The sequence below is a fragment of the Camelus bactrianus genome, chromosome 10 (genome assembly GCF_048773025.1).
Source record: "Camelus bactrianus isolate YW-2024 breed Bactrian camel chromosome 10, ASM4877302v1, whole genome shotgun sequence".
In the NCBI taxonomy this organism is placed as follows: domain Eukaryota; kingdom Metazoa; phylum Chordata; class Mammalia; order Artiodactyla; family Camelidae; genus Camelus; species Camelus bactrianus.
The window spans coordinates 24355092-24375104 of NC_133548.1; the positions used below are offsets into that span (position 1 = coordinate 24355092).

The 20013-nt window shown below is 47.5% G+C and overlaps 1 pseudogene; it reads left to right on the forward strand.

Annotated features, from left to right (window-relative positions):
* The first annotated feature begins 5374 nt into the window (after nucleotides 1–5374).
* LOC105076777 (ADP-ribosylation factor 1 pseudogene) overlaps nucleotides 5375–20013 on the forward strand; it is a 28434-nt pseudogene continuing 13795 nt past the window's right edge.

The window sequence follows — 20013 nt, forward strand, 5'->3', positions numbered from 1 at the left end:
GAAAACTTCCCACCTGTACCAATGGTAGTTAAATTTGATAAACTTTGATGAAATTTGATGAAAATAAATTTAATAAAACATTACATAATTTCTTACATAAGGTAGACAACTTTCAACTAGAGTGTTGTTAATATTAAAATTATTAAATATTCAAATTACATAGCCAGGTACCAGGAGAGATCGACAGATAGATAGATAAACAGATAGACAGATAGATCTCCTGTTTAATGCATTCTTTTTCTCTTCTGCATCCTAATCCAGTAGTCTACCCCCCATTCCATCTTCTCCAAAAATGTGTTTAATGGTCTAAATTATTCTTTTTGATTTTCTTCTCTGTTTTCTGATTTGAAATCAATTTTAAAAACTCTTTCATAGCGTCTAAGCAAAAATCAATAATTAGTATTTTATTTTGGAACTTACATGTATGTAACATACAAAATCCATAACAAGCGCTAAATATCGTCAAGTGTTAATATTCTTACTAACAGACCATCCATAACAACAAGCAATTGCTATTATATAATCCCCAGATCATTAAATAGCGATTTCTGACTGACATGCATCAAATTTATTTTGTGGATAATTTGAGCATATGTAGTTTGATGGTGATTCATATAATAATGAAAGTTCTTGTAGATTTACACTGGGAACTCAGCAATACCTTCTGAGGACAGCAAATAAACAGCAGATGATGTGATGCGACATCAAGCATTAGATTAGCTGGTGCGCTAACAATGGGGATTTTTCTCTTGACTTTTGAAATACTTACCTCTCAGCATGTCAATTAGAAAAGCAGTCTCTTGTTTAGAAGCAGAAATAATTTTAGATGACGTTAGATCTGTTGTTGGTTTTGATTATTGACTCGTTTTTCTTTTGTGCGTGGAAGCTGAACAAAATAAATTAAACCTCTTAAAACAAGACACTTTACTGCCATCTGCCGGGAAGTTGTAATAAATAGACAAACTACCCATTTTTACGAGTACTAAACATGCAAACATTTTCAGAATAATAAAGGTGTCTCTGACATGAATTGGTGCCATCTTAGGTGAGAAGCAGTGTGCAGTGCCCAACTGAAATAATCAGAGGTGGCTGCCCCAGTCCCAGCTCCATCTAGATTTTATTCTTGTTGCTTTCCATCTTCTGCCAAAGGAAAAAAATTCCAATTATAAAGACATTCTTGGTGTCCAGTCTGGTGTTGCTCATTCATATTTTGGGTAGATAAATCGAGGAGGGGGACATAACCTACAATTCAGCCTCTACAGAATGGCCACTCACTCCAGCAGGGAAGACTGATTGTTTAGGACTTCCCTCACCCGCCCTAGGACAGAGGGCTGAGCCATACTTAGTCTCCTATGGGCTAAAGCCGTTGACTCTGCAGGGAGCGGGCGTGGGGGAGGGCCTGGGCCCAGGCAAACAGTCAAAGGGAAAAAAAAACTCTGCCTAAAATTAGGGATGAGCCAGCAGGATCCCTGAACAAGAGAAATTTAAGTGGGGGTGGGGGTGGGAGTAGCGAAGAAGCTTTACACATATTAGTTATCCTTCCGTGCAAACTCACAAGCATTTTGCTAGAAAATGGTAATATAACCTCTGGCATACTTTGCTTAGAAATGATGGTCATAAATCCATTAATATTTTTTATTCTCAGAAGAATACAAATTGTTAGATGGCAAGGTGATAAGAAATGCCCATTATACAATCTCACATATGTGAAGTAAAATGTTGAGTAAGTCTATGTTCCTTATAACTCAAATAGTAAAACTCAATATTGCCAATTACTAACACAGGGCAGAAAGTACTCCGAGCACCTGGCCCATCCTGGGCATTCATTAATTGAATGAATAAGAACAGTTCTCCTCCTGAGTTACCCCAAAAGTGCTAAGAGAGTACAGAGGATGCAAAATTGGAAGAACTGGGGAAGGCTTCCGGGAGGAGGTGTTAATTGAGTTAGATCTTGACAAGGAGGTAGAATGTTGACAGGCAGAGATAGAGAGAAAAGGCACCCCAGGTAGAGTTAACAGTAGCAACAAGACTGGAGAAGTGGGAGAACCAGGGGCATCCGTTGTCCTGGACAGGAGAGAACACCAGGAGAGCGTGGTGACAGTGTCTGGCGAAGAAGTGTCTAGCAGGGGCCATAGGATCTGGTGACTTTGAGGGTGGGCATGGAAGCCAGATTGCAAGGAAGGATAATGATTGAGTGCAGAGGAGTGAGGGGACAGGGTACAGAAGATAGGCTACTCCCTCTTGTTAACTTTTATTGATATAATACATATTTATTATTCTATTCTATATATTATAATAATTTATATTAATATAATATAGAATGTATATTCTATATTATTATTTATATTTATATTCCTAACAGCATAGATTAGTTTTTAGAGCTACTTTTTTTTTTTAAAGAAAGAAGTAAAAGGACATAGTAAAAGGAGATAAATGGGATGGTAGCTTGAGTGGTAGGATCAATGGAAAGGGATTTTTTTAGGCCAAAGAAGCATTGTTGTTATGCCACAGGGAGCCAGTTAGGAGGGAGAGATTGGATATGTAAGAAGAGGGAACCATTGATGGAGCAGTACTAATGGACATGAAAGGAGCAGGCTCAAGGTAATGGATGTGGTTGATATTAAAAATAGAAAATTTCTCTTTGCAGTAGCAGGACCGAAGCAGAGAGATCAGAGTGGGGCAGTGGTTGGGTGTGTGGTCCTGGGATCAGACAGTCCCGGGTTCCATCTCAGCTGTGCCACTTACACAGACCGTTCATAGTTACTCTGGCTCCTCATCTAAACTTGAATCACCATAATAACAAATGCATCAGCAACAAAAACAGCAGCGACTCCTGTCGGAGTCCAGTAGCCCTGGGAATGCCCTGAAATGGGACCTGCTTTTAAACTGCACTCGACTAAGCCCATAAGAATTCTATTCTGACCCTAACCCCGCCCTATAACCTCACTGGGGAGAGCCCACTTGAGGCTAGCCCTGAGTATCACAGGAAGCACTGTGCCAGCCTCTGAAATTTCAAAAGATATTCCAAGCCAAATCAGTCTGATGTTCTTGGGGTAGAAGCTGGAAAGTCCAGCATTTAGGGGGATGTTGGCCTCCAGAGCCACCCCACTGGTGGGTGGCACTGGGGAAGGATGATGAGAAAACTCAGATGGGTCCGAGGACAGAACCTCCCCCTCTTGTAGAGATGGCCAGAGCAGAACATGACCAGCCAACATATGTTGCCAAACTGCCTTTCCAAGGCCCTTGTTCCCAGGGTCCATGTTTCCCAGAGAAAGGATTGGGGAAGAACGCTTCTGTTTTGTTCTTTTTGGTGGAGCATGGGGGTGGTAATTGGGTTTATTTATTTTTATTTAATGGAGATACTGGGGAGAAGCCTTCTGAATTCACCAAATAGTTTCTGAATGCTGACCTCCTGTTGGCCCTGATCTTGACTGAGAACCTCTCTCTGAAGGAACAGGTGCACTATGGCTAGGACAGACTCGCAGGTGAGGCTGAGCACATCTGGGGCTCCAATCAACAAGAAGTGGGAAAGCACTGGACAGGAAGTGAACTGAGCTGCCATCTCCAAACCCCAATCAAAGCTAGACTCTGAGGTGAGAACTGAAGGACACACGGGTAGGGGGAGGCCAGACCTGGTGGCTGCATTTTCACCTTTTCTTTGGGTTACCAGCCTCTCACGGCTTTTTCCGCCACCGACATTCTGGCTGCACAGGGACTCCGCTCACCCTTACTACTCCCTTAATCCCTTGTAAGGCATCTGGGACAAGACTGGAAAGTACAAATAGGACCTTAGCAGATGCTGGAGTGAAATCTAAATTCAAAGCCCGATGGGTTATAAATAGGGCCACAGAGCTACAGAGACCATGGGATCCAGAGAGGAGGTGAGATTTGCTCCAAGATTGCTGAAATCCGTATGAAATTTCTGCTGCCTCAGTCAAATCCAAAAGTGGAAAAGAAACCCAGCAGAGAAGCAGCAGGGTGTCATGGTTAAGGGACCAGACCCAGGAGCCAGATAACCTGGATTCATATTCCAGTTCTGATAGTTGTGTAACCTTTGGCAAAGATCTATTCTCTGGGAGCCTCAGTTTCCCCATCTTGAAAACAAGGATTATACTAGTGCCTACAGCTTAGGGTTCTTACAAGGATTGAATAAATTAGTATGTGTAAAGCACTTACAACAGTCTTTGGCTCATAGTAGGTGTTAAGATTGGAATCTTATTATTAAGGACATGCTCAAGGTGACTGAGGGAAGAGAAAAGATGGAGGCCACCTGGGAGATAGGGAAGGAGGCAGGAATGAGATGGAGAGACAGGAAGGGGATCCAGGAAATGGAGGCCACCAAGAAGGACGGAGGACTGAGAGAAAAACGACTTCGAGGGTGGGACAGGGGTGAGGTACAGGAGACACTCAGGTAAGCGAGACAGAGGTGGAAAGAGGCACTGCCGCCTGTAACCTGGAGAAAGAGACCCACACTTCAGAGAGCCTGGCTCTCCTCTAGACTCACCACCCTTCCCACTGGCCAAGAAGTCCTGGGGGCCTAGGGATGTGCCCCTTCAGCACCCCCTACTGTAATTCCCTGTCCAAACCGCAGGAACCCTACTGCCAGGTGCTGCCTTCTTCTGGTCATGCCGTGCCAAGGGTACAGGCTTTCCCCACACCCAGGTGAGCACACCCCTATATTCAGAGGTGGCCAAGGGGTGGCTGTTTGCAAGAGGGTATGGACAGAGCTTTAACGCGGGGCCTAAGGTGTCCATATGTGCGCTTTGAAGGCCCCTCATGGTGCGGGATGGAACTGGGGGTGATGGTGGCGTGCCCCTGTGAAAGGGGGAAGGGGTTCCCAGTGGGGGGAGGTTGGTTCTTCGCTTTCCTTTGAGGTCTTTCTAACAGTCTTCGCGCTGACCGCGAGGTGGTGCTCCTTCTCTGCCAATGTTCCTGTCGGACCCCAGTCCTCAGTCTCCCCAGGGAGCGCAGTGGTGCTGCTAAAAAGACCGCGGGGAAACTAAGGGAAATGAACGCGGAGGAAATTAGGTTTCCACCGCACAGTTTCCTTGCTGCGGCTGGGTTTCCGCCCAGGTGTCCGCGGGGCCAGGCGTCTGGGTCACCCCGTGTAGGAGGTGCTAGGGTCCTCGCTCCAGGCTCAGGAAGGTAAGGCCACCGTCTCCCACTTCGCAAACTCCGTGTTTCTGATTTTCGCTCTGTGAGCCGCCCCCTTTCAGAGAGAAGGCCGAGGAAAACCTCGCAGGCATTTACCAGGATGCGTGGATTTAAGCGCCTGACTCTGGGGAGCGCGCTGTGGGGGGCTCCTGCCTGCGGCCCTGGCGCTGCAGGGTCCCCATGTGCGTTGAGGGGGCAGGGGGAGCCGGGGGGACCCCCGATGCATCTGCGCACTGGCCTGCGCCCCGCTCGCAGCACCTGGCGGGCAGAGGCGGGCCGAGACGGCTCAGGGTCTCCGAGCATGGCCAGCGCCACCTTCGGGACGTCGCTGGTCACCTCGTCCCAGGGAAGGTGAAGAAAGGAACAGGAGGGCACAGAGGTTGCAGCGACGAGGGAGCCTGGCTTGAACCGGGGAGAGAGGTGGTAATATTAGATGGTGCCGGGGAGCTGGGACCCAGGCCCAGGCAAGACTCCTCTTCCCTCCTCTTCCTGCCCAGGCGCTGGTTCCACGCTCGCTTTTCAGGCGCCTCCAGGACTCCAAGGAATCCTCCAACCCGGAGGGGAGAGCGCTGGATCCAGCCAGCCCCGCAGCGCTGCAGGGAAGCTGCGTTTCCGAGGGAACGCACAGAGGGACTTGTTTTCCGCCAGAGGCAGCGTTTGAGGACTTGCTACCCCATGCCTTAACCCTGGAAGATCTGGAGAAAGGCTTTCAGGGCTCTCGACGCTGCAAGGTGCCCAGGAGCAGGTGGAGTGTGTCGAGTGGTGGGGGCTAACATCCTTCCCCATCGGACTCCGGCGTCTGTGTTGAGGTTGTGTGCCCTGTGCTGGCCTCGTCATGTCCTGCTCTGTGTCTCCAAGGTGGGGAAAGAAGGCCTGTCCTCTCAACTAACTGGATTCTGCCCTTCTTACCTAGCTTCCTAGCAATCTGGCTTTGGCAGGAGCTTTTGAGGAAAGAACTTTATCGGGCGTTCCACCGACAAGGAGACAAGAGACAAAACTCTCAAATCCGTCTCCTTGATCCAGGATTCAGGGTGAAATTTAAGGGGTTAGGGGAATTTCAAACTTAGAAACTGATTGGCCAGTCTTGAATTAGTCCCTATAAGCTACTCCTGCTGCTGGAAGCCAGATTTTCCTTATTGAAAGACATCGCTTTTTAAAAGGCCCTGGTGGCAATGGTTCTATTCTTTGAGTTCTGTAGACTAAAGAGTCTTAGTTCCAGGGTCATCGTGAAGACAAGGGTTTCTGGCTTGCACAGGCACAGTGCTGTTTCTTTAAAATGACTCATGTTTTGATTAATCAATCAACCTATTTAAGAAGACAAAAACCACTTTAAGCTGGTGCAGTTTTACCTGCTGTTTCACCCTCCTGCCTCCTTCAGTGACTATGGCCAGCAGGGAGGTCCTGGAGGGCAAGTTCCCCTCGAGGTGCTGGGCTTTCGTTCCATCCCCAGATCATGACACTGACCAGGCTTTGGGATGAGGAGTGTCTGAGCCAGAGCATTGCAGGAGTCTGGGACCATCCGGCCCAGTTGGGATAGGACCACCAGATCCCCCGTGGGAAGAAATAGAGACCAACCTGCTGCAGGGGGACTCTAAGGCTCCCTGTGATGATCTGTGAGGAAGAAGGGGTATCCTAAGTGGGCTCTCCCCTGGTAGGACTAGGGGCAGGGAGCGTGTCAGAATAGGAGTCTTGTGGGTTCAGGTGCGATCAGCATAAGGTCAAGTCCCACTTCAGGGTGACCCCAAGAGCAGTACTGTCACTGTTGCTGTACATGTTGCTGCTGGTCTGTCTGCTGATTTGAGTTGAGAAGATCAAGAGGTCTATGCAGAAGGTACAGGTACAGAGCAGAGCAGGCTGGGAATGGGGAATAGAGGGGCTCCGAGCCCTTCAGCCTCTCTTCAGCCAAGCATCCAGAGAGAGTGACGCAGTACGTGGAACTGTGGACATTAACACCTTTCTCCACTAAAATGAATCAGGGCTCCATGGAGGAAGGTTCTATAATTTTGAGAGCTGGGATTCTCTTAGAGTGTGGGAATAAAATGATTGTTTCACCATTTGCTAACAACCCATTTGCTAACAAAACAAATGGGACCAATAAAGTACAAATTGTCTAAGCTTTAAGCAGTAGGGAAATCTGCTACCAATGTAACATTGGTAAAGATCACAAGTGAGTCAGGGAACTGTTGACTGAGTCACTGAACAAATATTGAGTACCTACTATGCTCTGGACACTGTTCAATAAATAACATATATATAAATATAAAAAATAAGAATGCAGCTATAAATAACTAGACAAAAACCCCTGGTGTACTTATCTCACTTGTATTTGTGCATGTGTATCTTTGGGATAGAATTCCTAGAAATGGAATCCCTGAGTCAAAGGGCAAGTACAAAGGTAATTTTGCTAGATAGTGGGAAACGTCTCTTTCTAGGTATTGGATTATTTTACATTTTCATTAGTAGTGTAAGAGCATGCCTGTTTCCCAAGCCTTGACAGCAGAGTATGGTGTCAACTCAGATTTTTGCCAACCTGATAGATGTGAAATGGTACTCAGTATGGTTTCCCTTATTATGAATGAGGCTGCTCACCTTTTTATGTGCTTATGGGGTTTCTTTTCTAATAACAGTTTGTTCATATTTTTTATCTTTTTTTCTGTTAGGCTACTGGACACAGCTATGGAAACAATAGGCAGTTGCAGTAATCCAGGCCAAGAATGGCTAGGATTTGGATGAAGGTGGTAGCAGTGAAGAGGGGAAATATGGTCGGACTCTAATTGTATTTTGGTGGTAGAATCAACAGGATTTACATATGGATGTGAAATAAAGAGAGAAGTCAATAGCAACAAGGTTTGATCTTGAGCAACTAGATGAGAGGAATTTGCCAAGACGGAGATGGAGAAGATGGGGAGAATCAGATGTGGTGGGTCAGAGCAGGATTAGAAATGTGTATTAGACCTCCAAGTGCAGAAGTCAGGTAGTCAGTTGGCTATATGAGCCTAGTGGTCTGGAAGAGGTCAGGGCTGGTGGTAGCAATTTGAGAATCATCAACAGATGTTTGGAATTTAAAGTCTGAGAAAATGAGTGAGCATGGAAGAGGTCCCAGGACTAAGTTCTGGGGAGCTGCAATGTTTGAAGGTCAAGGAAAGAAGGAAGTGACAAAGGACACTTAAGGAGAGGCCAGAGGAGGAGGAGCAAACCAAGGGTACATCACATGGGAGAAACCAAGGGAAGGAAGTGTTTCAAGGAAGAGAGTGATCACTCATTTCGAATCTGCTGATAAGTCAAGGAAGGTAAGGCCTGAGAATTAACCACTGGAATTAGGAACAGGAAGTACAGGGTGATTTTGATAAATTAGGCAAATGTTCTTCTGTATTTTCCCTTTGCTCATTATATATTTTTTTCTTTTTAACAAATGTGATATAATTCATGGGACCAGTTTTTTTCACTTAACAACATATCTAGACATCTTCCAAGGCAATGTTTAAAAAGATCTCTTTCTTACAAATAACCAAATAATATTGCATTGTAAGGATTTTCCATAATTTGCAGAACTCTATTGCCAGGTATTCAAATTGCTCCAGTTTTCGTTATTAAAAACAACTTCCTATCTGAGGATAGTTTTGTTTTGTTTTTCTAAGACAATTATATAAGGTTTAACTGCTCAATCAGAAGCACTGTGGGGGATGGAGGGCATAGCTCAGTGGTGGAGCCCATGCTTAGCAGCATGAGGTCCTGGGCTCAATCCTGAGTTCCTCTAAAAAAAAAAAGAAGAAGAAGAAGAAGCTCTGTGAAACTGAATATTACTAAGTCTTCATAAGCATGATGGGAGAGTGCAGCAAGAGCCATGGAAGGGACAGATGAACAAATCTAACTTACCAAAGATGGCTGAAGCTGATACTTACCTAAATTATTACCTAAAGGCCAGCAAAAGCCAATCTTTTGAGAAATATTCAATAGTTCCCAGGTCTAAGCCAAACACTCTTAATCATTTTGAGATCTATTGCATGTGGACAACTACACCTATTTTTCTGAAGGTGGAAACAGTGCATGGATAACGGCTTGAGCTATGGACAGGTGAATATAAAAGCCTGGGAGGAGCCAGAGTTTCACCGAGGAATGAGAACGCTGTAACATTCCACGTGAGAAGGTATAACTACCAAGAGTTGCAAAACTTCCTTCATGTAGAAGGGTGAATGCCAAGGGGTGACAAGGGAAATTTGTGAAAGCACAGGTTGAGTGTTTATAGCACCTGGATGAGTGAAAACAGTTCACTGGTGTCAGTACATGCTTAAATTTGTATCTTTCACAATTGTTATGAATTGTCCACTCTTCTTGTTAGAATAACACCTTCAGGTTGACAGCCCTAATGTCCTAGTCTCCTCATATCCCCCGCCCATGTTCCAGCATGAGAAAGCAGGTTCCCCGCTGTGTGCTTCTTTAGAAAAAGGGGATAACTTTTCTCTGTTGGATTGAATGGGTAGTGCTGATCGGAAATCCCTGGACTTCAGGCCCCTAATGTGAATGTGCAGGATGGAAATCAGAACACATCTTCCCCTCTTTATCCCAGGAGGCTGAGGTGAGGAGTCAGAGAGATCATGAATTGAAATGAATGTGTATCCGACACAAGCAGAAGACATTGCTTTATGGGGCTTCACTTACCCATGTTAAGAACAGTGTGGTTTAGTGGAAAGATAGTAGAATGAGGAGCCAACAACGGTCCAGGGCTCAGGTGCAGGCACCTGTTTTTATAATGTATATGTAGATTAAGTCTCTGAGCCTTGCTTTGAATGAAGGTGAAGAAAGACAATAATAGTTATTAATAATATTATATGGCAGCTCCACTTTACTATTAGCCATGATGTGTGTTAAGCACTTTTCAAACACTAACACTAATTTTCTCACTGAACCCTTAATATATCCCTTTAAGATTTACTCTGGGACTTTGAGAATTATTTTGTTTTGTTTTTAAGAGGTGTAACTTTTGCATCATAATATAGCTATTTGGTTGGTATTTCCTAATGACTGTGAAAAGCCCTCCACTTAGGGCTTAGCTTCCCTTGGTTGCCTCACTGGGAAGGCAGCAGCAGAAAGTAGAGCAGAAAGAACTTTGGAGTCAGACAGACTCAGTCAATGAGCCCCTCAGAGACTCCGTTTCAACACCTACCAAATGTGTTGAGTGTGGCTCCAGTCTGAACCCAGGGGCAATTTTTTATTTCCTCTTCAGGGGTCTGGGTCCTGGTGTCAAGGCTGCTTTGGATAATATTGCTTCTCCTTCACTCTCTCCACTGGACATGGATATGGCCCCTGTCACCTTGTGCTTCCTGCTTATCCAACATAGAACTGACCTACATCCCCTGCTTTTGACCTTTCCCCCAACTGATTTCTGGGGCCAATCCGGAAAGAGACACCATGCAGTAATTTGAACAAGGACGTTTAATATAAAGAATTGTTAACTATAATAAGGAATTTCAGTAACAGAGGGTTGCCTAGTAAGAAGTAAAGGGAACTCTAAGTGATAAAGGAATAGCAAAGTCCACGAACGTAAATGCTGGAGAGGGTGTGGAGAGAAGGGAACTCTCCTGCATTGTTGGGGGGAATGTAGTTTTGTGCAGCCCTTATGGAAAACAGTATGGAGATTTCCTTAAAAAACTAAAAATAGAGTTACTATATGATCCAGCAATCCCCTCCTGAGCATATATTTGGAGAAAACTATAATTCAAAAAGATACATGCACCCCAATATTCATAGCAGCACTGTTTAGCAGCCAAGACATGGGAGCAGCCTAAATGCCCATTGACAGATGATTAGATAAAGAAGTTGTTGTATATATACACAATGGAATACTACTCAGCCATTAAAAAGAATTAAATAATGCCATTTGCAGCAACATGGATGGACCTAGAGATTATCATACTAAGTGAAGTAAGTCAGAAAGAGAAAGAAAAATACCATATATCACTTATATGTAGAATCTAAAAAAAAAAGACACAAATGAACTTATTTACAAAACAGCAACAGACTCACAGATGTAGAAAATAAACTTACGGTTACCCAGGGTGGTGGGGAAGGGGTAGGAAGGGATAAATTGGGAGTTCAGGATTTGCAGATACTAACTAATTTATATAAAATAGATAAACAACAAGTTCATACCGTATGGCACAGGGAACTATATTCAATGTCTTGTAGTAACTTAAGGTGAAAAAGAATATGAAAACAAACAAAAAGATTAGGGGGTGTGGGCCTGTAGGTGAAAAGGACAGGTTACAGACTTAAATAGCATGGTCAAGGTCAGCCTCATTGTGATGATGAGATGTGAGTAGAGACTTTAAGGAAGTAGGGAAGAGAGAAGAACATTCCAGGCTGAAAGTACAGCCAGAACTATTGCCCTAAGGCAGAAGTTTGCTAATACTGTAGGAACAGTAGGCTGGAGTGGATGGCCTGAGTGAGGGAGGAAATGGGAGAGAGAGTCAAAATGTAACCAGGACCAGATCTTGTAGGGCCGTATAGACTGTGATAAGAATTATGATTTTTATTCTGAGTGAAATGAAGAATCCTTCTAGGATTTATTTTTTATTTAATTTTATTTTAATGGAGGTACTGGGGCTTGAACCCAGGACCTCATGCATGCTAAACATGTGCTCTACCACTGAGCTATACCCTCCTCCCCTCAAATCCTTATAGGGTTTAAATAGTGGAGTGACTTGATCTCACTTAGGTTTTAATAAAATCACTTTGGCAGCTGTGTTGAGAAGGGACCATAGTAGGGTAAGGCACAAGCTGGAGAAGGTTAGGAGTTTACTCTAGCAATTTATGCCTGATAAGAAGTAGCCTGTGCTAGGGATGAGCAATGGAATGTTAAGAAGTGGGTGGATGCTGAGTCATTGTACCTGCTGTTCCCTTTGCCTTGAGTGCTGTTCTCTGTATATCTGCTTGTCCATCTTCTTCAGGTCTCTGCTCAAATAGCACTTTACTAGGGAGGCCACCCTTGACCAACCCATACAAAATAGCAACATCATACCTATATATACCCTCCATTTCATCCTCATACTGATTTTTCTACGTAGCATTTATCACCATCTGGCATATCTCTTTCTTTCCTTTAATTATCTCCCTCCCCTGACTAGGGTAAAAGCTCTGACAGTAAAGACTTTGGCTATTTTGTTCACTGCTCTATCTCCAGGACCCAGGATCGTAGCTGACCCATAGTAGCAGCTCAAAAGAAATGTGTTAAATGATGAAGTGAAAGGATGGATCCCATCTTCTGTATTAGTTACCTATTGCTGTGTAACAAATTACCCCCCAAAAATCTAGTAGCTTGAAATAACAGACATTTATTATCTCACACAGTTTCTGAGGGCCAAGAATCTGAGAGCAGCCTAGTGGTTCCTCCTGGCTCAGAGTCTCTCAGGAGGTACAGTCAAGCTGTCAGTCAGGGCTGCAGTCATCTGAAGGCTCCAGTGGGACTGAAGGATCTGCTTGCAGGATGGGTCACTCATGAGATGTGGCTTTTGGCAGAAGGCCTCGGTTCCTTGCCTCGTGGGTTGTCTGAGTATCCTTACTTCCCTCATAGCAACAGGGAGAGAGAGAGACCCCAATGGCTTTTATAATCTAACCTCAAAGATGACATACCATCACTTCTGCCAGTCACACAGAGCAACCTTGAGACAATGTAGAAGGAGGCCAAACAAGGGCACAAACACCAGAAGGCAGTGATCACGGGATGCGGGCCATCTTGGAGGCTGAACACAGCACTCTCTTTTACCAAGATCTTTCTCCTCCCAGTTCCAGCTGTTTGTCTGTAACCCACAGGGAGTAAACTGGTGACCCACAGCTATAGTCAAGGTAACTAGGTGGATTTTTTTTTAATTATCATGTTTTAGGTTATTAGAGTCAACATTTAAAAATAATGGGAAGGGCAGGGAAGCCATTGGGATGGTCAGTTAGTGAAGAGTTGGTGCTGGTTGACTGTTGGGCAGTTGGAATGAGGCAGTTGGGAGGAATCTGAGAGGCAGTTGGAAGGCAGCTCTGACCTGGCTGGTGGGATGTGGGAGACTGAGGCTGGTGGGGAGACAAGGGCAAATTTTCAGAGGCAGGAAGAAAGGATAAATAACAGTTCCTGAGCAGAAATCGAGAGATTGGGAGGGGATATGATCTGAGAGAGAATTGAATCTGCCATCAGTGTCCATGAGGCAGAGAGAGGCACCATAAGGGCAGGGTTCTGCCTTCCAGTAGCTCATGCCGGGCACAGGAGACAGACAGGCTCACAGGAAACTAGCCTGTAAGGCTAAAGGAAAGAAATTCAGTGACAGAGGTGCAAGACTGCATTGTTTGAGGCCAGAGGAAGGGGTGTGAAGTAAGTTTGGGGCTCTCTGATCCTGAGATGAAGGCAGGCGATCAGGAAGAGGGAAGGGAACTGACCTTGGGGAATAAACCCACAAAGCTTTGTGAGCAAATGATCAGAGAAAGAGAGCATTGCTTCATGGGGAAGAGGAGTCCCAGACCCAGCCTAGGGCACTCAGAGCCACAGGCAGAATGGAGGCGTGGCTAAAGGCAAGGGGCCTGGAGCCAATGGCATGGATTTGAACACTGGTCCTGCCCCTTGTTAGCTGTGTCTTCTTGAGCCATTATTACCTTCTCTGTGCCTTAACACCTCTATCTGTTAAATGGGTTCTATTATTGTACCTGTGGTGGAAGCTACACATATTGATGAAGTAAAATGTGGGGAGCATTACCTGGTACCTAGTAAGGGTTCAGTCGATGCCAGCTAGATTTGAGTGCATTTGGAGGGGGAAAAAAGAGTAGTCAGGCTGGAATCCACACTAAGGTGGTGCAACGTCACTGAAGTTTTGGGAAGAGAGGGTTTTAAAGAGAATGGGGTCAGGATGAAAACAGGAAACAGACATTGAGCACATGAGTGCATTATTTCATTAAGGAACTGTTATCAGCTCGTTTATCGATGAGAAAACCGAGGCTGATAGACAGGAAGAGAGTAGGAGCAGGTCACACAGCTGGCCAGATGTGCAGATGGAATTTGAAGCCACGTCTGTGCAGCCCTATAGCCCAAATGCCCGCACCACCCGCAGGAGCCTCTAGAGAAGGCAAGGAGATTGAAGACAGAGGAGGGGCCACTCAAAGGTGGGAGGGGAAGGGGCAAAGCTTGCAGCACAATGTGAGGCTGCAGCCCAGGGTCTGGATCAGAGCCCCAAGAGAGGAAATGGAAGTGGTGGATGGAGGTCACTCATCTGAGAACTTTGGCCAAGGATGAAGTTCCAAGGAGGAAAGAGGAAACAGCTTGGGTGTGGGAATCATCCTGAAGGGGTTTATTCAGAGCGGGAAATGAAGGAGGTACTGGAGAGCCAGTGGGGTGTAACTGATGCAGAAAGGCCCTTTGGGGTGTGGGAAGGGCCGAAATCAAGGCCACTGGTGAAGGAACTCAGTTTTGGACAATGAAGAAAAGGAATATATCACTCTACCAAAGGAGTCAAGGGTGGCACCTCTGCTGGCTCTGAGGGGGGACGAGCTGAATCCCGCCTTGAGACACAGGTGTCTGGGTAGCTGGGAGGACACACCCAGCTGCAAACCTCAGCATCCGAGCAAGGGCTTGGGGGTGGGGTGGGGTGGTTTCTGGGGACAGAAAGCAAAGCTGGGTCCCCGGCGGGGGCCAGACTAGCCTGCACTCTGTCCACCCACACCCCCATCCGGCCAGGCTGTCCATGAAGTGTTAGACCTAACTGGAGAGTTGAGTTTAACAAAACAGAGATTCTGCCTTCACTGAGGCCATTCAGTCTGTCGGGAAGACAGACAGGGGGATGCTGCTGTGATGGGTGAAGCACATGGTGCTGGGGGCACCTGGGAGGTCATAGCGCAGAAGTGAGGTCTCGTCTCAGCTAAGAGCTGAAGGGAGAGGCGGTGGGGAGGGGAGAGGCAGGCGAGAGGTTGCAGGAAGGGGCAGCAGCTTCTGCAAAGGACTGAAGGAGAGCGAATTATACCACACATTCCAGAAATGAAGTTCACAGCTTCTGGAGTTTTGAGGGGGAAGGTAATTAGGTTTACTTATTTATTTTTTTAATAGAAGGACTGGGGATTGAACCCAGGACCCTGTGCACGCTATACATGCACTCTGTCACTGAGCTATACCCTCCCCCTGCACTTTGTCTTAATGAGGCTAATGGGGCCATTGATGTCTTTTGAGCAGGCAAAGCCAGGACAATTTATTTTAAAAGCTGCCTCCGTTTCCTCCACGTGAGGAGGAGCATGCTGGTGGTCATGCAGGAGGCGGGGATCTTGGCCCTGAACACAGAGCAGAAGGGCAGACTCAAGAAATAGTCCAGAGGAGGACTTGAGAGTCTTGGCAGTTGTGAGGATGGTGGTGTTGGCTTCAGTGTGAGGGTCACATGGGGGAGGGATGGGGGTTTTGTGGGAGCCTGCGAGATAAGCTCAGTTTTGAAGCTAGGTTTCCGTGTGCCTGTCGGCCCTCTGGTTGGCTGCCTCCCACAGGCGGCTAGAGTCGTGGGACAGCTGGGCAGTCTGGAAGAGATCTGGGAAGGAGTCGATGACTTGGGAGCTGTCAGCACAAAAATGAAGTCCCAAGTCTGGGGCCAGTGTGTGTAAGAGTCCTGCTTCATCTCCCGGGGAACAGAAGACAGCTCAGCCTGGGAGAGATGAGGAGGTCAAGGTTTGGTTTGGATTTTTAAGGCAGAGGAGACACTGGCGGGAAGGACAGGACAGAGGAGCTGATGGATGACCACTGGAGGGAGGGGACAGTTATGGATGGAGGCCTCCAAGAAGTCTGGAGTGGACAGGAGTGCAGGGGTCTGCCTTGGGCAAGAGAAGAAGGACAGAAGCAGGGGCTGAAAGTTCGGGGATGGGGGATGCAGATTCACACGCTGCTCTAAAGGGGAGGAGAGAGAAGGGAGCAGGGAAACTTGGGGAGACCTGGCCAAGCAGCACAGGGGGCTGGGCTGGGCTTGGAGACGGTCACTCCACAGGGGCAGAAGAGGATAATCTTTGACTGCTTTTGTCCACAAGACTCACAGCTCAGGTTGGGGAAGGAAACTGACAGGAAGCTGAGGCTTAGTGGACCACACACCCACCCTGCATTTCAAAGAAGTGAAGTGAGGTATGCAGGAGAGGTGGTGGGACTGCCCTGACAGGCCTCTCTCCCCAGCGGTTTGGGTAGCCATTTCGTGGGAGTGTAAGGGGCCTCCCAGAAGAACCTTCACCCTGAGGGCATCTGGGCCAGATCTGATCACAGACCTTTTGGCAAGAAGAGCAGAGAAGCGCCTTGGAGGGTCCCATAGGGCAGCAGCCAAGCTTGATGAGAGAGGGGTCATTTGTGAGAACATATATGTGATGCTCCTGGGGGAAGGGGGGTCGGCAGGGGGCTCTGCGGGAGGAGAGGAGCTGGGGGAAGTGAAATGACCACAGGTGCTTGTTTCTGCTTCACACCCAGCTGCTGCTGCCCTGGGAACACCCCATCAGTGTCCTTGCACACGGACTGCCTTTAACACGATGCTCACACCCACCATGTCCAGGCTGGAAACAATTGCCCACCAAGTACACCGTTGAACGCTCACAGCCTCACAGCTTTGATGCCCATTTTGTAAAGGAGGAAAGAGCAAATCGGAGAGTTTAAGTGATTTTTTTCCAAAGATGATGCGGGTACAGTGGAATCCATCCTCAGTTCATCCTCACCTCTTCCTCTCCAGCTCACACTCCATTGTTGTTACAAGCAGTCTCCCGTCCTTGAGCTTAGCCTTAGCCGGCAAGTGGCAGCCAGGTCAGGATCAACTCCTGGCCTGCTCCTGCCTCCAGGAGCACAGCTGGAGGTGGCTGGAGAAACCTCCCACCCTGCTTAACAAACTCATGACCTTTAAGCTCAAGTAGGCCCAGGGGGCCTTGGTGCTGTCTGGTCATGCACTCTCCTGGACCACTGGCTCATTCCTCCTCCTCCTCTGAGCTCCCACCTCCCGGGAGCTCCCAGGGCCCCAGCACACTCCCTGGTTTGTGGTGGGGAAGACCCATCTCTCACCAAAAGGAAACTGAGGTCTGGAAGGCAGCACTGATGGCAGAGGTGTGCTTCAGTCCCTGGCCCCCTGACCCTGAGTGATTAAGGGCTGGGCCTGATCCTGCACTGACCGCTCCCCAGCCCAGTCCACAGGGATCAACTAAATGCAGAAACCATCCCCGGCGTGGGGATAGCTCCTCTGGAACTAATTCGCACATTTAATATGCTCTTTGAGAGTGAAGATACTTTGAAAAGAGGTTCCACTGATACCGAGTTTATCTCTGAATGCAGGGCTATGGGAACCATGACAACGGCCCCCCAGGAGGAAGGCAGTGGTGTGCTGCCCTGTCCTGTACTTCTGTTTGCATTGGGAGAGACTTGGAACTGCAGAAGGCGGCCATGTCTCACCTGGGAGGATGGGGTGACTTGAGGGAACACACCACTACATGTCTAACTTCTTCTGGAACCCTTGGGGCCAGCAGAGCTGCCGTGTGGTCCACCCTGGCCTCGGGCACCACCTTTGCCTAAAGAGCACCTGGCACCAAGGAGAAATGTGCTGTCATGCTGTCCTTAGAGCAAGATAACTCCTCGGTATTAGTGCCAGGCCCAGGGTCACAGAGCAGGAAGTCACACTAGGCCCCAGCCTCTCCCTACCCCAGGGCCACTATCCTTTGCTTACAAAGATATTCACCAAAGTTAATTTAAAAGCATTCGATTTCTAATAGCATTCTTGCTCCCTATCTAATGGCTGCTGGAAACAGGTAGGTGCTTCCTCCTTAGGCTCTGAGTCAAAGGGCCCTTCCTCAGTGGCCAATATTGTTTTTTAAAACCACAGATCTCAGAGTTGGCTCTGGTAGGGTGAGTGTCTGTACGGCTGTGTAGCCACGCAGGTAACCTGCCTCCTGTCCCCGATAGGAGTCTCTGAAGGGTAAGACACACAGGAATCAAAGTTGAAGAAGTGACAGGTATCCATAAAGTCCCCTCAGTGGAGGAGATGGTCCCCATGGAGGAGGCTGGAGTTGGTGTCCTTCTAACGAGGGAGACCAGGCTCGGTATCTTGCTGGGAGTGGGCTTGGCGGATGCCTGTTTGCCTGGATGTTTGGCAGCCCCGGGAAAAGCCAAGTCCACAGAACAAGATTTTTCTGTTAGGTCTCAGGTCTTGGGCAGCTTGCCTTCTGCTCTGTCCCTGTGACTGCCAGGCCAGTTCCCGGCCCTTCGCTCCTGTTAGAACAGCATCCCTACCACCACCGTCTCCCTCACGCCATTGGTGGAAGCCTCTCTCGGGAGCTTCTCAAGTACCCTGCTTCCTGAGAACCCTCTGCTGCCCGGAAGCCCTCAGGGCCCTGGGAGTTGCAGGGTCCTGGAAACAAAGCAGAAGGCTTCACAGACAGATCCCCTGCAATCCCCTCAAGCCACGTGGCCTGGAGTTTCCATAGTGATGGTAACAAGTCTAAGAGTCTAAACTGAAACCACAGCCTCTTCAGGCTCTCAAGTGGGACAGTGACGGGGATGAGGAATTGGAGGGGAAAAAGCTCCAAGGTGCAAGGCGGCGGGTGGGGGCCGGGGTGGGGACAGGGAGGGCTGGGTGCAGACCCAAGGTCCATTTTTCTCTCCCACTCTCTGAAATGACTCTCACAACTTTCCGTCTCCCCTCAAACCTCCCACACTCTCCCTCCGCTCCCTCAGCTGCTGAAGTGGGAGGACGGGGGCAGGGCACAACCACTGAAGGAATGACACAGCAGTTGAGGACAGGACAAACTGGTTAGAACCAAGATGGCAGAAGACGCAGCTTCCAGTAGACCTTGAACCTCATGGTGCACCCACAGGCACCATGACAGTTGCCCGGCTGACCATAAAAGGACCAAAAGTGGGTGAGGGGCATTGCCTGGAAATCCTTGCCCCTTCCCCAAAGTAGTTGGAGTAATCCTCCTACCCATTAGCATGTGAAATTGCTGAGCCCATAAAACCTAACAACCCCGCACCTCGGTGGTCGCTCTCGCTCTGTTGTTCTCACCTTCTGAGACGGCCCGCACTCCGTCTACGGGATGTGTGTCTACTTTTTACTTTAACACCCCACACCTCTCAGCTTCTCTCTCACCTTTCAGAGATGGCGCACATTCTGCCTATGGAGTGTGCATCTCCTAAGCCATTTTCCCCTCTGAGAGAGAGACTGCACCATGTTTGTGGAGTGTGTATCTCTCTAAAAAAACACAAAAACTTGCTTTCACTTTACCATGCCTTGCTCTTGAATTCTTTCCTGCACGAGGCAAGAATTTATTCTTCCCCTCAACACTGCCACACTGCTTCCTGTTGAGCCAAGAAAACAGATAAACTGCCCCTGATATTATCAATCGCCAGCTATTTCACTTGGCCTGTGGACCCCACCCCACTTCCTAGTCAAGGACATTCCTCCTGCAATTGACCTCTATCCACCCGCATCCTTAGATGTTCCCTCTCTGTGGGACTGTTTTCCAGCCAATGAAATCACTCCGGGAGAGTTAATTTTTAAAAAATCAACTCTCTTGAGGTACTGTGTGGATATAAAATGCACCCGTTGAAAGTGTAAAGTTAGATGGGTTTTGACAAATACATATCCCCGTGTAATCACCACCACCTGAGGCATAGATCTTTCCCTTCAACCCCTGAGGCATCCCACTGCTGAGAGGCAGTCCCTTGCATGGACGCTGCACAATTTGTTCATGCATTCGCCTGTTGCATGCAATTGGGCTATTCCTACTTTTTGGCTATTATGAATAAAACGTGCAGTGAATATTCATGTATAAGTCTCTGTGTGGACATGTTATCATTTCTCTTGAGTAAATATCCACAGGTGGAATAACTGGGCCATATGA